General features: G+C 37.0%; 14 non-coding genes across 14 annotated transcripts; all 14 read right to left on the reverse strand.

Moving 5' to 3' along the window:
• Positions 1 to 1,119: 1,119 nt before the first annotated feature.
• On the reverse strand, positions 1,120 to 1,238 carry LOC136182134 (5S ribosomal RNA). Its single transcript, XR_010668452.1, has one exon. It is a non-coding gene; the product is annotated as a 5S ribosomal RNA (ribosomal RNA).
• A 1,399-nt stretch (positions 1,239 to 2,637) lies between these two features.
• Positions 2,638 to 2,756, reverse strand: LOC136181752 (5S ribosomal RNA). The gene has a single exon (XR_010668099.1). It is a non-coding gene; the product is annotated as a 5S ribosomal RNA (ribosomal RNA).
• A 1,399-nt stretch (positions 2,757 to 4,155) lies between these two features.
• On the reverse strand, positions 4,156 to 4,274 carry LOC136181380 (5S ribosomal RNA). The gene has a single exon (XR_010667729.1). It is a non-coding gene; the product is annotated as a 5S ribosomal RNA (ribosomal RNA).
• A 1,399-nt stretch (positions 4,275 to 5,673) lies between these two features.
• LOC136181655 (5S ribosomal RNA) lies at positions 5,674 to 5,792 on the reverse strand. The gene has a single exon (XR_010668002.1). It is a non-coding gene; the product is annotated as a 5S ribosomal RNA (ribosomal RNA).
• A 1,399-nt stretch (positions 5,793 to 7,191) lies between these two features.
• On the reverse strand, positions 7,192 to 7,310 carry LOC136182135 (5S ribosomal RNA). The gene has a single exon (XR_010668453.1). It is a non-coding gene; the product is annotated as a 5S ribosomal RNA (ribosomal RNA).
• A 1,399-nt stretch (positions 7,311 to 8,709) lies between these two features.
• On the reverse strand, positions 8,710 to 8,828 carry LOC136182137 (5S ribosomal RNA). The gene has a single exon (XR_010668455.1). It is a non-coding gene; the product is annotated as a 5S ribosomal RNA (ribosomal RNA).
• A 1,399-nt stretch (positions 8,829 to 10,227) lies between these two features.
• On the reverse strand, positions 10,228 to 10,346 carry LOC136181836 (5S ribosomal RNA). Its single transcript, XR_010668182.1, has one exon. It is a non-coding gene; the product is annotated as a 5S ribosomal RNA (ribosomal RNA).
• A 1,399-nt stretch (positions 10,347 to 11,745) lies between these two features.
• Positions 11,746 to 11,864, reverse strand: LOC136181634 (5S ribosomal RNA). The gene has a single exon (XR_010667981.1). It is a non-coding gene; the product is annotated as a 5S ribosomal RNA (ribosomal RNA).
• A 1,399-nt stretch (positions 11,865 to 13,263) lies between these two features.
• On the reverse strand, positions 13,264 to 13,382 carry LOC136182138 (5S ribosomal RNA). Its single transcript, XR_010668456.1, has one exon. It is a non-coding gene; the product is annotated as a 5S ribosomal RNA (ribosomal RNA).
• A 1,399-nt stretch (positions 13,383 to 14,781) lies between these two features.
• LOC136182139 (5S ribosomal RNA) lies at positions 14,782 to 14,900 on the reverse strand. Its single transcript, XR_010668457.1, has one exon. It is a non-coding gene; the product is annotated as a 5S ribosomal RNA (ribosomal RNA).
• Positions 14,901 to 16,299: 1,399 nt separating this feature from the next.
• On the reverse strand, positions 16,300 to 16,418 carry LOC136182140 (5S ribosomal RNA). The gene has a single exon (XR_010668458.1). It is a non-coding gene; the product is annotated as a 5S ribosomal RNA (ribosomal RNA).
• A 1,399-nt stretch (positions 16,419 to 17,817) lies between these two features.
• On the reverse strand, positions 17,818 to 17,936 carry LOC136182141 (5S ribosomal RNA). The gene has a single exon (XR_010668459.1). It is a non-coding gene; the product is annotated as a 5S ribosomal RNA (ribosomal RNA).
• A 1,399-nt stretch (positions 17,937 to 19,335) lies between these two features.
• On the reverse strand, positions 19,336 to 19,454 carry LOC136182142 (5S ribosomal RNA). The gene has a single exon (XR_010668460.1). It is a non-coding gene; the product is annotated as a 5S ribosomal RNA (ribosomal RNA).
• Positions 19,455 to 20,853: 1,399 nt separating this feature from the next.
• On the reverse strand, positions 20,854 to 20,972 carry LOC136182143 (5S ribosomal RNA). Its single transcript, XR_010668461.1, has one exon. It is a non-coding gene; the product is annotated as a 5S ribosomal RNA (ribosomal RNA).
• Between the last annotated feature and the right edge of the window lie 1,213 nt (positions 20,973 to 22,185).

Genomic DNA, 22,185 nt, shown 5'->3' on the forward strand with positions numbered 1-22,185 from the left:
GTGAAGATTAACTTCCCTCTTTCAAAACTGGCCTGGTTAGTACTTGGATGGGAGACCGCCTGGGAATCCCAGGTGCTGTAAGCTTTTAATACCTGCTTCAGCCAGCAGGGGACGCTGTAACCTCCTGCTATGCACTGCAGTTCTTTTTTTATTTGTCTATCATTGCTTCTACTTTCCTACAAAGTAGCTTACACTGAATTTTGATTGGGGATCATCTATAGCATATATACGGACTGATTGTAATAATTATGAATTTTCATATAATTAGTAAGTGTTCCTTTGTGATTCCTAATGGAGGATTGTTTTTTTAATGATTAGTTACAATGGAGAATGTGAGGGGATCAAATATGTATGCCCCACAGGGTTATGATTTCTACATGAAACATTGCAATGGCTGATTTATTCATTTGTCATTCAAGATTACCTCAAAACAAGTAAGTGGTGATAAAAACATAATTTCGAGTTGTCCCTTGTATCTTAATCAATCACTGCTTAGGCTACTATAATAATCCTAAATCTTGTGTGCCTTAATGCAACATTTAAACTTATTTCTGCTGTTCACTGTTCACAAGTTTGCAGGATTGAAAACCTTAATAAATCCACAGTAAAAGTGACGATGCGAAATGGTCAACTTCTGAAAAATCGTCAATTGATTGATGAGTAAGCATCACTTGTTTGCAGGTTTTTTTTAAATTCAATCTTAATAGTAATCATTTATAATAATTCCTGATTTGGTGTAAATGTTTATTATTGATGTGAAAACATTTATAATGATGGTGAATATTTCCAGTTGAATCAAATGTATAATATGGCTACCAGAGTGTTGTGGGGAAGTAAAGAGTAACCTAAGTACAAGTAATTAAAATATGTTAATGCAGTAGTCCTTACGTAAGTAGGCTACATGTACTTTTTGAATGTAAAACTGAACTTTGAAAACAGCCTCCAGAGAGCGTAATATGTATTAATACTCACTGAAAACATTGATGAAAATTGCAACAAAAAAAAAGAGGACAGACTGCCAAATAAAATCATGTTTCATTTTCCACTGGCCTGTTTCTCTCAGTCCTTTCTCCACTAGTGAGGCAACAGCGCCCTCTTCTGGCTAAAGGAGGTATTAAAAGCTTACAGCACCTGGTATTCCCAGGCGGTCTCCCATCCAAGTACTAACCAGGCCCGACCCTGCTTAGCTTCCGAGATCGGACGAGATCGGGCGTGTTCAGGGTGGTATGGCCGTAAGCGAATGAACAGGTTGTTAAAGGGTTATTTATACATACTTAGGTTTAAAGTAACACCTCGCCAAAATTAGAGCAAGTGACTATGACCTAGTTGATTTGATTACTTTTCTACTCAAACGTGTGGGCCTATGGATAGACTTACACTTAATCTTACTAGATTCAGCAATACTTTGACGCTGGGAGTTAACTAAAGACTTGCAGCTTGTTTTTAAGACTTGTTTCACGACTTGCGGGCAAACTGAACGTTCAAACGTCTGATAAACACATTGAACAAACCGATTCCGTGAAGATTAACTTCCCTCTTTCAAAACTGGCCTGGTTAGTACTTGGATGGGAGACCGCCTGGGAATCCCAGGTGCTGTAAGCTTTTAATACCTGCTTCAGCCAGCAGGGGACGCTGTAACCTCCTGCTATGCACTGCAGTTCTTTTTTTATTTGTCTATCATTGCTTCTACTTTCCTACAAAGTAGCTTACACTGAATTTTGATTGGGGATCATCTATAGCATATATAGGGACTGATTGTAATAATTATGAATTTTCATATAATTAGTAAGTGTTCCTTTGTGATTCCTAATGGAGGATTGTTTTTTTAATGATTAGTTACAATGGAGAATGTGAGGGGATCAAATATGTATGCCCCACAGGGTTATGATTTCTACATGAAACATTGCAATGGCTGATTTATTCATTTGTCATTCAAGATTACCTCAAAACAAGTAAGTGGTGATAAAAACATAATTTCGAGTTGTCCCTTGTATCTTAATCAATCACTGCTTAGGCTACTATAATAATCCTAAATCTTGTGTGCCTTAATGCAACATTTAAACTTATTTCTGCTGTTCACTGTTCACAAGTTTGCAGGATTGAAAACCTTAATAAATCCACAGTAAAAGTGACGATGCGAAATGGTCAACTTCTGAAAAATCGTCAATTGATTGATAAGTAAGCATCACTTGTTTGCAGGTTTTTTTTAAATTCAATCTTAATAGTAATCATTTATAATAATTCCTGATTTGGTGTAAATGTTTATTATTGATGTGAAAACATTTATAATGATGGTGAATATTTCCAGTTGAATCAAATGTATAATATGGCTACCAGAGTGTTGTGGGGAAGTAAAGAGTAACCTAAGTACAAGTAATTAAAATATGTTAATGCAGTAGTCCTTACGTAAGTAGGCTACATGTACTTTTTGAATGTAAAACTGAACTTTGAAAACAGCCTCCAGAGAGCGTAATATGTATTAATACTCACTGAAAACATTGATGAAAATTGCAACAAAAAAAAAGAGGACAGACTGCCAAATAAAATCATGTTTCATTTTCCACTGGCCTGTTTCTCTCAGTCCTTTCTCCACTAGTGAGGCAACAGCGCCCTCTTCTGGCTAAAGGAGGTATTAGAAGCTTACAGCACCTGGTATTCCCAGGCGGTCTCCCATCCAAGTACTAACCAGGCCCGACCCTGCTTAGCTTTCGAGATCGGACGAGATCGGACGTGTTCAGGGTGGTATGGCCGTAAGCGAATGAACAGGTTGTTAAAGGGTTATTTATACATACTTAGGTTTAAAGTAACACCTCGCCAAAATTAGAGCAAGTGACTATGACCTAGTTGATTTGATTACTTTTCTACTCAAACGTGTGGGCCTATGGATAGACTTACACTTAATCTTACTAGATTCAGCAATACTTTGACGCTGGGAGTTAACTAAAGACTTGCAGCTTGTTTTTAAGACTTGTTTCACGACTTGCGGGCAAACTGAACGTTCAAACGTCTGATAAACACATTGAACAAACCGATTCCGTGAAGATTAACTTCCCTCTTTCAAAACTGGCCTGGTTAGTACTTGGATGGGAGACCGCCTGGGAATCCCAGGTGCTGTAAGCTTTTAATACCTGCTTCAGCCAGCAGGGGGCGCTGTAACCTCCTGCTATGCACTGCAGTTCTTTTTTTATTTGTCTATCATTGCTTCTACTTTCCTACAAAGTAGCTTACACTGAATTTTGATTGGGGATCATCTATAGCATATATAGGGACTGATTGTAATAATTATGAATTTTCATATAATTAGTAAGTGTTCCTTTGTGATTCCTAATGGAGGATTGTTTTTTTAATGATTAGTTACAATGGAGAATGTGAGGGGATCAAATATGTATGCCCCACAGGGTTATGATTTCTACATGAAACATTGCAATGGCTGATTTATTCATTTGTCATTCAAGATTACCTCAAAACAAGTAAGTGGTGATAAAAACATAATTTCAAGTTGTCCCTTGTATCTTAATCAATCACTGCTTAGGCTACTATAATAATCCTAAATCTTGTGTGCCTTAATGCAACATTTAAACTTATTTCTGCTGTTCACTGTTCACAAGTTTGCAGGATTGAAAACCTTAATAAATCCACAGTAAAAGTGACGATGCGAAATGGTCAACTTCTGAAAAATCGTCAATTGATTGATAAGTAAGCATCACTTGTTTGCAGGTTTTTTTTAAATTCAATCTTAATAGTAATCATTTATAATAATTCCTGATTTGGTGTAAATGTTTATTATTGATGTGAAAACATTTATAATGATGGTGAATATTTCCAGTTGAATCAAATGTATAATATGGCTACCAGAGTGTTGTGGGGAAGTAAAGAGTAACCTAAGTACAAGTAATTAAAATATGTTAATGCAGTAGTCCTTACGTAAGTAGGCTACATGTACTTTTTGAATGTAAAACTGAACTTTGAAAACAGCCTCCAGAGAGCGTAATATGTATTAATACTCACTGAAAACATTGATGAAAATTGCAACAAAAAAAAAGAGGACAGACTGCCAAATAAAATCATGTTTCATTTTCCACTGGCCTGTTTCTCTCAGTCCTTTCTCCACTAGTGAGGCAACAGCGCCCTCTTCTGGCTAAAGGAGGTATTAAAAGCTTACAGCACCTGGTATTCCCAGGCGGTCTCCCATCCAAGTACTAACCAGGCCCGACCCTGCTTAGCTTCCGAGATCGGACGAGATCGGGCGTGTTCAGGGTGGTATGGCCATAAGCAAATGAACAGGTTGTTAAAGGGTTATTTATACATACTTAGGTTTAAAGTAACACCTCGCCAAAATTAGAGCAAGTGACTATGACCTAGTTGATTTTATTACTTTTCTACTCAAACGTGTGGGCCTATGGATAGACTTACACTTAATCTTACTAGATTCAGCAATACTTTGACGCTGGGAGTTAACTAAAGACTTGCAGCTTGTTTTTAAGACTTGTTTCACGACTTGCGGGCAAACTGAACGTTCAAACGTCTGATAAACACATTGAACAAACCGATTCCGTGAAGATTAACTTCCCTCTTTCAAAACTGGCCTGGTTAGTACTTGGATGGGAGACCGCCTGGGAATCCCAGGTGCTGTAAGCTTTTAATACCTGCTTCAGCCAGCAGGGGACGCTGTAACCTCCTGCTATGCACTGCAGTTCTTTTTTTATTTGTCTATCATTGCTTCTACTTTCCTACAAAGTAGCTTACACTGAATTTTGATTGGGGATCATCTATAGCATATATAGGGACTGATTGTAATAATTATGAATTTTCATATAATTAGTAAGTGTTCCTTTGTGATTCCTAATGGAGGATTGTTTTTTTAATGATTAGTTACAATGGAGAATGTGAGGGGATCAAATATGTATGCCCCACAGGGTTATGATTTCTACATGAAACATTGCAATGGCTGATTTATTCATTTGTCATTCAAGATTACCTCAAAACAAGTAAGTGGTGATAAAAACATAATTTCGAGTTGTCCCTTGTATCTTAATCAATCACTGCTTAGGCTACTATAATAATCCTAAATCTTGTGTGCCTTAATGCAACATTTAAACTTATTTCTGCTGTTCACTGTTCACAAGTTTGCAGGATTGAAAACCTTAATAAATCCACAGTAAAAGTGACGATGCGAAATGGTCAACTTCTGAAAAATCGTCAATTGATTGATAAGTAAGCATCACTTGTTTGCAGGTTTTTTTTAAATTCAATCTTAATAGTAATCATTTATAATAATTCCTGATTTGGTGTAAATGTTTATTATTGATGTGAAAACATTTATAATGATGGTGAATATTTCCAGTTGAATCAAATGTATAATATGGCTACCAGAGTGTTGTGGGGAAGTAAAGAGTAACCTAAGTACAAGTAATTAAAATATGTTAATGCAGTAGTCCTTACGTAAGTAGGCTACATGTACTTTTTGAATGTAAAACTGAACTTTGAAAACAGCCTCCAGAGAGCGTAATATGTATTAATACTCACTGAAAACATTGATGAAAATTGCAACAAAAAAAAAGAGGACAGACTGCCAAATAAAATCATGTTTCATTTTCCACTGGCCTGTTTCTCTCAGTCCTTTCTCCACTAGTGAGGCAACAGCGCCCTCTTCTGGCTAAAGGAGGTATTAAAAGCTTACAGCACCTGGTATTCCCAGGCGGTCTCCCATCCAAGTACTAACCAGGCCCGACCCTGCTTAGCTTCTGAGATCGGACGAGATCGGGCGTGTTCAGGGTGGTATGGCCGTAAGCGAATGAACAGGTTGTTAAAGGGTTATTTATACATACTTAGGTTTAAAGTAACACCTCGCCAAAATTAGAGCAAGTGACTATGACCTAGTTGATTTTATTACTTTTCTACTCAAACGTGTGGGCCTATGGATAGACTTACACTTAATCTTACTAGATTCAGCAATACTTTGACGCTGGGAGTTAACTAAAGACTTGCAGCTTGTTTTTAAGACTTGTTTCACGACTTGCGGGCAAACTGAACGTTCAAACGTCTGATAAACACATTGAACAAACCGATTCCGTGAAGATTAACTTCCCTCTTTCAAAACTGGCCTGGTTAGTACTTGGATGGGAGACCGCCTGGGAATCCCAGGTGCTGTAAGCTTTTAATACCTGCTTCAGCCAGCAGGGGGCGCTGTAACCTCCTGCTATGCACTGCAGTTCTTTTTTTATTTGTCTATCATTGCTTCTACTTTCCTACAAAGTAGCTTACACTGAATTTTGATTGGGGATCATCTATAGCATATATAGGGACTGATTGTAATAATTATGAATTTTCATATAATTAGTAAGTGTTCCTTTGTGATTCCTAATGGAGGATTGTTTTTTTAATGATTAGTTACAATGGAGAATGTGAGGGGATCAAATATGTATGCCCCACAGGGTTATGATTTCTACATGAAACATTGCAATGGCTGATTTATTCATTTGTCATTCAAGATTACCTCAAAACAAGTAAGTGGTGATAAAAACATAATTTCAAGTTGTCCCTTGTATCTTAATCAATCACTGCTTAGGCTACTATAATAATCCTAAATCTTGTGTGCCTTAATGCAACATTTAAACTTATTTCTGCTGTTCACTGTTCACAAGTTTGCAGGATTGAAAACCTTAATAAATCCACAGTAAAAGTGACGATGCGAAATGGTCAACTTCTGAAAAATCGTCAATTGATTGATAAGTAAGCATCACTTGTTTGCAGGTTTTTTTTAAATTCAATCTTAATAGTAATCATTTATAATAATTCCTGATTTGGTGTAAATGTTTATTATTGATGTGAAAACATTTATAATGATGGTGAATATTTCCAGTTGAATCAAATGTATAATATGGCTACCAGAGTGTTGTGGGGAAGTAAAGAGTAACCTAAGTACAAGTAATTAAAATATGTTAATGCAGTAGTCCTTACGTAAGTAGGCTACATGTACTTTTTGAATGTAAAACTGAACTTTGAAAACAGCCTCCAGAGAGCGTAATATGTATTAATACTCACTGAAAACATTGATGAAAATTGCAACAAAAAAAAAGAGGACAGACTGCCAAATAAAATCATGTTTCATTTTCCACTGGCCTGTTTCTCTCAGTCCTTTCTCCACTAGTGAGGCAACAGCGCCCTCTTCTGGCTAAAGGAGGTATTAAAAGCTTACAGCACCTGGTATTCCCAGGCGGTCTCCCATCCAAGTACTAACCAGGCCCGACCCTGCTTAGCTTCCGAGATCGGACGAGATCGGGCGTGTTCAGGGTGGTATGGCCGTAAGCGAATGAACAGGTTGTTAAAGGGTTATTTATACATACTTAGGTTTAAAGTAACACCTCGCCAAAATTAGAGCAAGTGACTATGACCTAGTTGATTTGATTACTTTTCTACTCAAACGTGTGGGCCTATGGATAGACTTACACTTAATCTTACTAGATTCAGCAATACTTTGACGCTGGGAGTTAACTAAAGACTTGCAGCTTGTTTTTAAGACTTGTTTCACGACTTGCGGGCAAACTGAACGTTCAAACGTCTGATAAACACATTGAACAAACCGATTCCGTGAAGATTAACTTCCCTCTTTCAAAACTGGCCTGGTTAGTACTTGGATGGGAGACCGCCTGGGAATCCCAGGTGCTGTAAGCTTTTAATACCTGCTTCAGCCAGCAGGGGGCGCTGTAACCTCCTGCTATGCACTGCAGTTCTTTTTTTATTTGTCTATCATTGCTTCTACTTTCCTACAAAGTAGCTTACACTGAATTTTGATTGGGGATCATCTATAGCATATATAGGGACTGATTGTAATAATTATGAATTTTCATATAATTAGTAAGTGTTCCTTTGTGATTCCTAATGGAGGATTGTTTTTTTAATGATTAGTTACAATGGAGAATGTGAGGGGATCAAATATGTATGCCCCACAGGGTTATGATTTCTACATGAAACATTGCAATGGCTGATTTATTCATTTGTCATTCAAGATTACCTCAAAACAAGTAAGTGGTGATAAAAACATAATTTCAAGTTGTCCCTTGTATCTTAATCAATCACTGCTTAGGCTACTATAATAATCCTAAATCTTGTGTGCCTTAATGCAACATTTAAACTTATTTCTGCTGTTCACTGTTCACAAGTTTGCAGGATTGAAAACCTTAATAAATCCACAGTAAAAGTGACGATGCGAAATGGTCAACTTCTGAAAAATCGTCAATTGATTGATAAGTAAGCATCACTTGTTTGCAGGTTTTTTTTAAATTCAATCTTAATAGTAATCATTTATAATAATTCCTGATTTGGTGTAAATGTTTATTATTGATGTGAAAACATTTATAATGATGGTGAATATTTCCAGTTGAATCAAATGTATAATATGGCTACCAGAGTGTTGTGGGGAAGTAAAGAGTAACCTAAGTACAAGTAATTAAAATATGTTAATGCAGTAGTCCTTACGTAAGTAGGCTACATGTACTTTTTGAATGTAAAACTGAACTTTGAAAACAGCCTCCAGAGAGCGTAATATGTATTAATACTCACTGAAAACATTGATGAAAATTGCAACAAAAAAAAAGAGGACAGACTGCCAAATAAAATCATGTTTCATTTTCCACTGGCCTGTTTCTCTCAGTCCTTTCTCCACTAGTGAGGCAACAGCGCCCTCTTCTGGCTAAAGGAGGTATTAAAAGCTTACAGCACCTGGTATTCCCAGGCGGTCTCCCATCCAAGTACTAACCAGGCCCGACCCTGCTTAGCTTCCGAGATCGGACGAGATCGGGCGTGTTCAGGGTGGTATGGCCGTAAGCGAATGAACAGGTTGTTAAAGGGTTATTTATACATACTTAGGTTTAAAGTAACACCTCGCCAAAATTAGAGCAAGTGACTATGACCTAGTTGATTTTATTACTTTTCTACTCAAACGTGTGGGCCTATGGATAGACTTACACTTAATCTTACTAGATTCAGCAATACTTTGACGCTGGGAGTTAACTAAAGACTTGCAGCTTGTTTTTAAGACTTGTTTCACGACTTGCGGGCAAACTGAACGTTCAAACGTCTGATAAACACATTGAACAAACCGATTCCGTGAAGATTAACTTCCCTCTTTCAAAACTGGCCTGGTTAGTACTTGGATGGGAGACCGCCTGGGAATCCCAGGTGCTGTAAGCTTTTAATACCTGCTTCAGCCAGCAGGGGACGCTGTAACCTCCTGCTATGCACTGCAGTTCTTTTTTTATTTGTCTATCATTGCTTCTACTTTCCTACAAAGTAGCTTACACTGAATTTTGATTGGGGATCATCTATAGCATATATAGGGACTGATTGTAATAATTATGAATTTTCATATAATTAGTAAGTGTTCCTTTGTGATTCCTAATGGAGGATTGTTTTTTTAATGATTAGTTACAATGGAGAATGTGAGGGGATCAAATATGTATGCCCCACAGGGTTATGATTTCTACATGAAACATTGCAATGGCTGATTTATTCATTTGTCATTCAAGATTACCTCAAAACAAGTAAGTGGTGATAAAAACATAATTTCGAGTTGTCCCTTGTATCTTAATCAATCACTGCTTAGGCTACTATAATAATCCTAAATCTTGTGTGCCTTAATGCAACATTTAAACTTATTTCTGCTGTTCACTGTTCACAAGTTTGCAGGATTGAAAACCTTAATAAATCCACAGTAAAAGTGACGATGCGAAATGGTCAACTTCTGAAAAATCGTCAATTGATTGATGAGTAAGCATCACTTGTTTGCAGGTTTTTTTTAAATTCAATCTTAATAGTAATCATTTATAATAATTCCTGATTTGGTGTAAATGTTTATTATTGATGTGAAAACATTTATAATGATGGTGAATATTTCCAGTTGAATCAAATGTATAATATGGCTACCAGAGTGTTGTGGGGAAGTAAAGAGTAACCTAAGTACAAGTAATTAAAATATGTTAATGCAGTAGTCCTTACGTAAGTAGGCTACATGTACTTTTTGAATGTAAAACTGAACTTTGAAAACAGCCTCCAGAGAGCGTAATATGTATTAATACTCACTGAAAACATTGATGAAAATTGCAACAAAAAAAAAGAGGACAGACTGCCAAATAAAATCATGTTTCATTTTCCACTGGCCTGTTTCTCTCAGTCCTTTCTCCACTAGTGAGGCAACAGCGCCCTCTTCTGGCTAAAGGAGGTATTAAAAGCTTACAGCACCTGGTATTCCCAGGCGGTCTCCCATCCAAGTACTAACCAGGCCCGACCCTGCTTAGCTTCCTAGATCGGACGAGAGCGGGCGTGTTCAGGGTGGTATGGCCGTAAGCGAATGAACAGGTTGTTAAAGGGTTATTTATACATACTTAGGTTTAAAGTAACACCTCGCCAAAATTAGAGCAAGTGACTATGACCTAGTTGATTTTATTACTTTTCTACTCAAACGTGTGGGCCTATGGATAGACTTACACTTAATCTTACTAGATTCAGCAATACTTTGACGCTGGGAGTTAACTAAAGACTTGCAGCTTGTTTTTAAGACTTGTTTCACGACTTGCGGGCAAACTGAACGTTCAAACGTCTGATAAACACATTGAAAAAAAAGATTCCATGAAGACTAACTTCCCTCTTTCAAAACTGGCCTGGTTAGTACTTGGATGGGAGACCGCCTGGGAATCCCAGGTGCTGTAAGCTTTCAATACCTGCTTCAGCCAGCAGGGGACGCTGTAACCTCCTGCTATGCACTGCAGTTCTTTTTTTATTTGTCTATCATTGCTTCTACTTTCCTACAAAGTAGCTTACACTGAATTTTGATTGGGGATCATCTATAGCATATATAGGGACTGATTGTAATAATTATGAATTTTCATATAATTAGTAAGTGTTCCTTTGTGATTCCTAATGGAGGATTGTTTTTTTAATGATTAGTTACAATGGAGAATGTGAGGGGATCAAATATGTATGCCCCACAGGGTTATGATTTCTACATGAAACATTGCAATGGCTGATTTATTCATTTGTCATTCAAGATTACCTCAAAACAAGTAAGTGGTGATAAAAACATAATTTCGAGTTGTCCCTTGTATCTTAATCAATCACTGCTTAGGCTACTATAATAATCCTAAATCTTGTGTGCCTTAATGCAACATTTAAACTTATTTCTGCTGTTCACTGTTCACAAGTTTGCAGGATTGAAAACCTTAATAAATCCACAGTAAAAGTGACGATGCGAAATGGTCAACTTCTGAAAAATCGTCAATTGATTGATAAGTAAGCATCACTTGTTTGCAGGTTTTTTTTAAATTCAATCTTAATAGTAATCATTTATAATAATTCCTGATTTGGTGTAAATGTTTATTATTGATGTGAAAACATTTATAATGATGGTGAATATTTCCAGTTGAATCAAATGTATAATATGGCTACCAGAGTGTTGTGGGGAAGTAAAGAGTAACCTAAGTACAAGTAATTAAAATATGTTAATGCAGTAGTCCTTACGTAAGTAGGCTACATGTACTTTTTGAATGTAAAACTGAACTTTGAAAACAGCCTCCAGAGAGCGTAATATGTATTAATACTCACTGAAAACATTGATGAAAATTGCAACAAAAAAAAAGAGGACAGACTGCCAAATAAAATCATGTTTCATTTTCCACTGGCCTGTTTCTCTCAGTCCTTTCTCCACTAGTGAGGCAACAGCGCCCTCTTCTGGCTAAAGGAGGTATTAAAAGCTTACAGCACCTGGTATTCCCAGGCGGTCTCCCATCCAAGTACTAACCAGGCCTGACCCTGCTTAGCTTCCGAGATCGGACGAGATCGGGCGTGTTCAGGGTGGTATGGCCGTAAGCGAGTGAACAGGTTGTTAAAGGGTTATTTATACATACTTAGGTTTAAAGTAACACCTCGCCAAAATTAGAGCAAGTGACTATGACCTAGTTGATTTTATTACTTTTCTACTCAAACGTGTGGGCCTATGGATAGACTTACACTTAATCTTACTAGATTCAGCAATACTTTGACGCTGGGAGTTAACTAAAGACTTGCAGCTTGTTTTTAAGACTTGTTTCACGACTTGCGGGCAAACTGAACGTTCAAACGTCTGATAAACACATTGAACAAACCGATTCCGTGAAGATTAACTTCCCTCTTTCAAAACTGGCCTGGTTAGTACTTGGATGGGAGACCGCCTGGGAATCCCAGGTGCTGTAAGCTTTTAATACCTGCTTCAGCCAGCAGGGGACGCTGTAACCTCCTGCTATGCACTGCAGTTCTTTTTTTATTTGTCTATCATTGCTTCTACTTTCCTACAAAGTAGCTTACACTGAATTTTGATTGGGGATCATCTATAGCATATATAGGGACTGATTGCAATAATTATGAATTTTCATATAATTAGTAAGTGTTCCTTTGTGATTCCTAATGGAGGATTGTTTTTTTAATGATTAGTTACAATGGAGAATGTGAGGGGATCAAATATGTATGCCCCACAGGGTTATGATTTCTACATGAAACATTGCAATGGCTGATTTATTCATTTGTCATTCAAGATTACCTCAAAACAAGTAAGTGGTGATAAAAACATAATTTCGAGTTGTCCCTTGTATCTTAATCAATCACTGCTTAGGCTACTATAATAATCCTAAATCTTGTGTGCCTTAATGCAACATTTAAACTTATTTCTGCTGTTCACTGTTCACAAGTTTGCAGGATTGAAAACCTTAATAAATCCACAGTAAAAGTGACGATGCGAAATGGTCAACTTCTGAAAAATCGTCAATTGATTGATGAGTAAGCATCACTTGTTTGCAGGTTTTTTTTAAATTCAATCTTAATAGTAATCATTTATAATAATTCCTGATTTGGTGTAAATGTTTATTATTGATGTGAAAACATTTATAATGATGGTGAATATTTCCAGTTGAATCAAATGTATAATATGGCTACCAGAGTGTTGTGGGGAAGTAAAGAGTAACCTAAGTACAAGTAATTAAAATATGTTAATGCAGTAGTCCTTACGTAAGTAGGCTACATGTACTTTTTGAATGTAAAACTGAACTTTGAAAACAGCCTCCAGAGAGCGTAATATGTATTAATACTCACTGAAAACATTGATGAAAATTGCAACAAAAAAAAAGAGGACAGACTGCCAAATAAAATCATGTTTCATTTTCCACTGGCCTGTTTCTCTCAGTCCTTTCTCCACTAGTGAGGCAACAGCGCCCTCTTCTGGCTAAAGGAGGTATTAAAAGCTTACAGCACCTGGTATTCCCAGGCGGTCTCCCATCCAAGTACTAACCAGGCCCGACCCTGCTTAGCTTCCGAGATCGGACGAGATCGGGCGTGTTCAGGGTGGTATGGCCGTAAGCGAATGAACAGGTTGTTAAAGGGTTATTTATACATACTTAGGTTTAAAGTAACACCTCGCCAAAATTAGAGCAAGTGACTATGACCTAGTTGATTTTATTACTTTTCTACTCAAACGTGTGGGCCTATGGATAGACTTACACTTAATCTTACTAGATTCAGCAATACTTTGACGCTGGGAGTTAACTAAAGACTTGCAGCTTGTTTTTAAGACTTGTTTCACGACTTGCGGGCAAACTGAACGTTCAAACGTCTGATAAACACATTGAACAAACCGATTCCGTGAAGATTAACTTCCCTCTTTCAAAACTGGCCTGGTTAGTACTTGGATGGGAGACCGCCTGGGAATCCCAGGTGCTGTAAGCTTTTAATACCTGCTTCAGCCAGCAGGGGACGCTGTAACCTCCTGCTATGCACTGCAGTTCTTTTTTTATTTGTCTATCATTGCTTCTACTTTCCTACAAAGTAGCTTACACTGAATTTTGATTGGGGATCATCTATAGCATATATAGGGACTGATTGTAATAATTATGAATTTTCATATAATTAGTAAGTGTTCCTTTGTGATTCCTAATGGAGGATTGTTTTTTTAATGATTAGTTACAATGGAGAATGTGAGGGGATCAAATATGTATGCCCCACAGGGTTATGATTTCTACATGAAACATTGCAATGGCTGATTTATTCATTTGTCATTCAAGATTACCTCAAAACAAGTAAGTGGTGATAAAAACATAATTTCGAGTTGTCCCTTGTATCTTAATCAATCACTGCTTAGGCTACTATAATAATCCTAAATCTTGTGTGCCTTAATGCAACATTTAAACTTATTTCTGCTGTTCACTGTTCACAAGTTTGCAGGATTGAAAACCTTAATAAATCCACAGTAAAAGTGACGATGCGAAATGGTCAACTTCTGAAAAATCGTCAATTGATTGATAAGTAAGCATCACTTGTTTGCAGGTTTTTTTTAAATTCAATCTTAATAGTAATCATTTATAATAATTCCTGATTTGGTGTAAATGTTTATTATTGATGTGAAAACATTTATAATGATGGTGAATATTTCCAGTTGAATCAAATGTATAATATGGCTACCAGAGTGTTGTGGGGAAGTAAAGAGTAACCTAAGTACAAGTAATTAAAATATGTTAATGCAGTAGTCCTTACGTAAGTAGGCTACATGTACTTTTTGAATGTAAAACTGAACTTTGAAAACAGCCTCCAGAGAGCGTAATATGTATTAATACTCACTGAAAACATTGATGAAAATTGCAACAAAAAAAAAGAGGACAGACTGCCAAATAAAATCATGTTTCATTTTCCACTGGCCTGTTTCTCTCAGTCCTTTCTCCACTAGTGAGGCAACAGCGCCCTCTTCTGGCTAAAGGAGGTATTAAAAGCTTACAGCACCTGGTATTCCCAGGCGGTCTCCCATCCAAGTACTAACCAGGCCCGACCCTGCTTAGCTTCCGAGATCGGACGAGATCGGGCGTGTTCAGGGTGGTATGGCCGTAAGCGAGTGAACAGGTTGTTAAAGGGTTATTTATACATACTTAGGTTTAAAGTAACACCTCGCCAAAATTAGAGCAAGTGACTATGACCTAGTTGATTTTATTACTTTTCTACTCAAACGTGTGGGCCTATGGATAGACTTACACTTAATCTTACTAGATTCAGCAATACTTTGACGCTGGGAGTTAACTAAAGACTTGCAGCTTGTTTTTAAGACTTGTTTCACGACTTGCGGGCAAACTGAACGTTCAAACGTCTGATAAACACATTGAACAAACCGATTCCGTGAAGATTAACTTCCCTCTTTCAAAACTGGCCTGGTTAGTACTTGGATGGGAGACCGCCTGGGAATCCCAGGTGCTGTAAGCTTTTAATACCTGCTTCAGCCAGCAGGGGACGCTGTAACCTCCTGCTATGCACTGCAGTTCTTTTTTTATTTGTCTATCATTGCTTCTACTTTCCTACAAAGTAGCTTACACTGAATTTTGATTGGGGATCATCTATAGCATATATAGGGACTGATTGTAATAATTATGAATTTTCATATAATTAGTAAGTGTTCCTTTGTGATTCCTAATGGAGGATTGTTTTTTTAATGATTAGTTACAATGGAGAATGTGAGGGGATCAAATATGTATGCCCCACAGGGTTATGATTTCTACATGAAACATTGCAATGGCTGATTTATTCATTTGTCATTCAAGATTACCTCAAAACAAGTAAGTGGTGATAAAAACATAATTTCGAGTTGTCCCTTGTATCTTAATCAATCACTGCTTAGGCTACTATAATAATCCTAAATCTTGTGTGCCTTAATGCAACATTTAAACTTATTTCTGCTGTTCACTGTTCACAAGTTTGCAGGATTGAAAACCTTAATAAATCCACAGTAAAAGTGACGATGCGAAATGGTCAACTTCTGAAAAATCGTCAATTGATTGATGAGTAAGCATCACTTGTTTGCAGGTTTTTTTTAAATTCAATCTTAATAGTAATCATTTATAATAATTCCTGATTTGGTGTAAATGTTTATTATTGATGTGAAAACATTTATAATGATGGTGAATATTTCCAGTTGAATCAAATGTATAATATGGCTACCAGAGTGTTGTGGGGAAGTAAAGAGTAACCTAAGTACAAGTAATTAAAATATGTTAATGCAGTAGTCCTTACGTAAGTAGGCTACATGTACTTTTTGAATGTAAAACTGAACTTTGAAAACAGCCTCCAGAGAGCGTAATATGTATTAATACTCACTGAAAACATTGATGAAAATTGCAACAAAAAAAAAGAGGACAGACTGCCAAATAAAATCATGTTTCATTTTCCACTGGCCTGTTTCTCTCAGTCCTTTCTCCACTAGTGAGGCAACAGCGCCCTCTTCTGGCTAAAGGAGGTATTAAAAGCTTACAGCACCTGGTATTCCCAGGCGGTCTCCCATCCAAGTACTAACCAGGCCCGACCCTGCTTAGCTTCCGAGATCGGACGAGATCGGGCGTGTTCAGGGTGGTATGGCCGTAAGCGAGTGAACAGGTTGTTAAAGGGTTATTTATACATACTTAGGTTTAAAGTAACACCTCGCCAAAATTAGAGCAAGTGACTATGACCTAGTTGATTTTATTACTTTTCTACTCAAACGTGTGGGCCTATGGATAGACTTACACTTAATCTTACTAGATTCAGCAATACTTTGACGCTGGGAGTTAACTAAAGACTTGCAGCTTGTTTTTAAGACTTGTTTCACGACTTGCGGGCAAACTGAACGTTCAAACGTCTGATAAACACATTGAACAAACCGATTCCGTGAAGATTAACTTCCCTCTTTCAAAACTGGCCTGGTTAGTACTTGGATGGGAGACCGCCTGGGAATCCCAGGTGCTGTAAGCTTTTAATACCTGCTTCAGCCAGCAGGGGACGCTGTAACCTCCTGCTATGCACTGCAGTTCTTTTTTTATTTGTCTATCATTGCTTCTACTTTCCTACAAAGTAGCTTACACTGAATTTTGATTGGGGATCATCTATAGCATATATAGGGACTGATTGTAATAATTATGAATTTTCATATAATTAGTAAGTGTTCCTTTGTGATTCCTAATGGAGGATTGTTTTTTTAATGATTAGTTACAATGGAGAATGTGAGGGGATCAAATATGTATGCCCCACAGGGTTATGATTTCTACATGAAACATTGCAATGGCTGATTTATTCATTTGTCATTCAAGATTACCTCAAAACAAGTAAGTGGTGATAAAAACATAATTTCGAGTTGTCCCTTGTATCTTAATCAATCACTGCTTAGGCTACTATAATAATCCTAAATCTTGTGTGCCTTAATGCAACATTTAAACTTATTTCTGCTGTTCACTGTTCACAAGTTTGCAGGATTGAAAACCTTAATAAATCCACAGTAAAAGTGACGATGCGAAATGGTCAACTTCTGAAAAATCGTCAATTGATTGATAAGTAAGCATCACTTGTTTGCAGGTTTTTTTTAAATTCAATCTTAATAGTAATCATTTATAATAATTCCTGATTTGGTGTAAATGTTTATTATTGATGTGAAAACATTTATAATGATGGTGAATATTTCCAGTTGAATCAAATGTATAATATGGCTACCAGAGTGTTGTGGGGAAGTAAAGAGTAACCTAAGTACAAGTAATTAAAATATGTTAATGCAGTAGTCCTTACGTAAGTAGGCTACATGTACTTTTTGAATGTAAAACTGAACTTTGAAAACAGCCTCCAGAGAGCGTAATATGTATTAATACTCACTGAAAACATTGATGAAAATTGCAACAAAAAAAAAGAGGACAGACTGCCAAATAAAATCATGTTTCATTTTCCACTGGCCTGTTTCTCTCAGTCCTTTCTCCACTAGTGAGGCAACAGCGCCCTCTTCTGGCTAAAGGAGGTATTAAAAGCTTACAGCACCTGGTATTCCCAGGCGGTCTCCCATCCAAGTACTAACCAGGCCCGACCCTGCTTAGCTTCCGAGATCGGACGAGATCGGGCGTGTTCAGGGTGGTATGGCCGTAAGCGAGTGAACAGGTTGTTAAAGGGTTATTTATACATACTTAGGTTTAAAGTAACACCTCGCCAAAATTAGAGCAAGTGACTATGACCTAGTTGATTTTATTACTTTTCTACTCAAACGTGTGGGCCTATGGATAGACTTACACTTAATCTTACTAGATTCAGCAATACTTTGACGCTGGGAGTTAACTAAAGACTTGCAGCTTGTTTTTAAGACTTGTTTCACGACTTGCGGGCAAACTGAACGTTCAAACGTCTGATAAACACATTGAACAAACCGATTCCGTGAAGATTAACTTCCCTCTTTCAAAACTGGCCTGGTTAGTACTTGGATGGGAGACCGCCTGGGAATCCCAGGTGCTGTAAGCTTTTAATACCTGCTTCAGCCAGCAGGGGACGCTGTAACCTCCTGCTATGCACTGCAGTTCTTTTTTTATTTGTCTATCATTGCTTCTACTTTCCTACAAAGTAGCTTACACTGAATTTTGATTGGGGATCATCTATAGCATATATAGGGACTGATTGTAATAATTATGAATTTTCATATAATTAGTAAGTGTTCCTTTGTGATTCCTAATGGAGGATTGTTTTTTTAATGATTAGTTACAATGGAGAATGTGAGGGGATCAAATATGTATGCCCCACAGGGTTATGATTTCTACATGAAACATTGCAATGGCTGATTTATTCATTTGTCATTCAAGATTACCTCAAAACAAGTAAGTGGTGATAAAAACATAATTTCGAGTTGTCCCTTGTATCTTAATCAATCACTGCTTAGGCTACTATAATAATCCTAAATCTTGTGTGCCTTAATGCAACATTTAAACTTATTTCTGCTGTTCACTGTTCACAAGTTTGCAGGATTGAAAACCTTAATAAATCCACAGTAAAAGTGACGATGCGAAATGGTCAACTTCTGAAAAATCGTCAATTGATTGATAAGTAAGCATCACTTGTTTGCAGGTTTTTTTTAAATTCAATCTTAATAGTAATCATTTATAATAATTCCTGATTTGGTGTAAATGTTTATTATTGATGTGAAAACATTTATAATGATGGTGAATATTTCCAGTTGAATCAAATGTATAATATGGCTACCAGAGTGTTGTGGGGAAGTAAAGAGTAACCTAAGTACAAGTAATTAAAATATGTTAATGCAGTAGTCCTTACGTAAGTAGGCTACATGTACTTTTTGAATGTAAAACTGAACTTTGAAAACAGCCTCCAGAGAGCGTAATATGTATTAATACTCACTGAAAACATTGATGAAAATTGCAACAAAAAAAAAGAGGACAGACTGCCAAATAAAATCATGTTTCATTTTCCACTGGCCTGTTTCTCTCAGTCCTTTCTCCACTAGTGAGGCAACAGCGCCCTCTTCTGGCTAAAGGAGGTATTAAAAGCTTACAGCACCTGGTATTCCCAGGCGGTCTCCCATCCAAGTACTAACCAGGCCCGACCCTGCTTAGCTTCCGAGATCGGACGAGATCGGGCGTGTTCAGGGTGGTATGGCCGTAAGCGAGTGAACAGGTTGTTAAAGGGTTATTTATACATACTTAGGTTTAAAGTAACACCTCGCCAAAATTAGAGCAAGTGACTATGACCTAGTTGATTTTATTACTTTTCTACTCAAACGTGTGGGCCTATGGATAGACTTACACTTAATCTTACTAGATTCAGCAATACTTTGACGCTGGGAGTTAACTAAAGACTTGCAGCTTGTTTTTAAGACTTGTTTCACGACTTGCGGGCAAACTGAACGTTCAAACGTCTGATAAACACATTGAACAAACCGATTCCGTGAAGATTAACTTCCCTCTTTCAAAACTGGCCTGGTTAGTACTTGGATGGGAGACCGCCTGGGAATCCCAGGTGCTGTAAGCTTTTAATACCTGCTTCAGCCAGCAGGGGACGCTGTAACCTCCTGCTATGCACTGCAGTTCTTTTTTTATTTGTCTATCATTGCTTCTACTTTCCTACAAAGTAGCTTACACTGAATTTTGATTGGGGATCATCTATAGCATATATAGGGACTGATTGTAATAATTATGAATTTTCATATAATTAGTAAGTGTTCCTTTGTGATTCCTAATGGAGGATTGTTTTTTTAATGATTAGTTACAATGGAGAATGTGAGGGGATCAAATATGTATGCCCCACAGGGTTATGATTTCTACATGAAACATTGCAATGGCTGATTTATTCATTTGTCATTCAAGATTACCTCAAAACAAGTAAGTGGTGATAAAAACATAATTTCGAGTTGTCCCTTGTATCTTAATCAATCACTGCTTAGGCTACTATAATAATCCTAAATCTTGTGTGCCTTAATGCAACATTTAAACTTATTTCTGCTGTTCACTGTTCACAAGTTTGCAGGATTGAAAACCTTAATAAATCCACAGTAAAAGTGACGATGCGAAATGGTCAACTTCTGAAAAATCGTCAATTGATTGATGAGTAAGCATCACTTGTTTGCAGGTTTTTTTTAAATTCAATCTTAATAGTAATCATTTATAATAATTCCTGATTTGGTGTAAATGTTTATTATTGATGTGAAAACATTTATAATGATGGTGAATATTTCCAGTTGAATCAAATGTATAATATGGCTACCAGAGTGTTGTGGGGAAGTAAAGAGTAACCTAAGTACAAGTAATTAAAATATGTTAATGCAGTAGTCCTTACGTAAGTAGGCTACATGTACTTTTTGAATGTAAAACTGAACTTTGAAAACAGCCTCCAGAGAGCGTAATATGTATTAATACTCACTGAAAACATTGATGAAAATTGCAACAAAAAAAAAGAGGACAGACTGCCAAATAAAATCATGTTTCATTTTCCACTGGCCTGTTTCTCTCAGTCCTTTCTCCACTAGTGAGGCAACAGCGCCCTCTTCTGGCTAAAGGAGGTATTAAAAGCTTACAGCACCTGGTATTCCCAGGCGGTCTCCCATCCAAGTACTAACCAGGCCCGACCCTGCTTAGCTTCCGAGATCGGACGAGATCGGGCGTGTTCAGGGTGGTATGGCCGTAAGCGAGTGAACAGGTTGTTAAAGGGTTATTTATACATACTTAGGTTTAAAGTAACACCTCGCCAAAATTAGAGCAAGTGACTATGACCTAGTTGATTTTATTACTTTTCTACTCAAACGTGTGGGCCTATGGATAGACTTACACTTAATCTTACTAGATTCAGCAATACTTTGACGCTGGGAGTTAACTAAAGACTTGCAGCTTGTTTTTAAGACTTGTTTCACGACTTGCGGGCAAACTGAACGTTCAAACGTCTGATAAACACATTGAACAAACCGATTCCGTGAAGATTAACTTCCCTCTTTCAAAACTGGCCTGGTTAGTACTTGGATGGGAGACCGCCTGGGAATCCCAGGTGCTGTAAGCTTTTAATACCTGCTTCAGCCAGCAGGGGACGCTGTAACCTCCTGCTATGCACTGCAGTTCTTTTTTTATTTGTCTATCATTGCTTCTACTTTCCTACAAAGTAGCTTACACTGAATTTTGATTGGGGATCATCTATAGCATATATAGGGACTGATTGTAATAATTATGAATTTTCATATAATTAGTAAGTGTTCCTTTGTGATTCCTAATGGAGGATTGTTTTTTTAATGATTAGTTACAATGGAGAATGTGAGGGGATCAAATATGTATGCCCCACAGGGTTATGATTTCTACATGAAACATTGCAATGGCTGATTTATTCATTTGTCATTCAAGATTACCTCAAAACAAGTAAGTGGTGATAAAAACATAATTTCGAGTTGTCCCTTGTATCTTAATCAATCACTGCTTAGGCTACTATAATAATCCTAAATCTTGTGTGCCTTAATGCAACATTTAAACTTATTTCTGCTGTTCACTGTTCACAAGTTTGCAGGATTGAAAACCTTAATAAATCCACAGTAAAAGTGACGATGCGAAATGGTCAACTTCTGAAAAATCGTCAATTGATTGATAAGTAAGCATCACTTGTTTGCAGGTTTTTTTTAAATTCAATCTTAATAGTAATCATTTATAATAATTCCTGATTTGGTGTAAATGTTTATTATTGATGTGAAAACATTTATAATGATGGTGAATATTTCCAGTTGAATCAAATGTATAATATGGCTACCAGAGTGTTGTGGGGAAGTAAAGAGTAACCTAAGTACAAGTAATTAAAATATGTTAATGCAGTAGTCCTTACGTAAGTAGGCTACATGTACTTTTTGAATGTAAAACTGAACTTTGA

The sequence above is a fragment of the Labrus bergylta genome, chromosome 13, assembly GCF_963930695.1.
Source record: "Labrus bergylta chromosome 13, fLabBer1.1, whole genome shotgun sequence".
NCBI classification, from domain to species: Eukaryota; Metazoa; Chordata; class Actinopteri; order Labriformes; family Labridae; genus Labrus; species Labrus bergylta.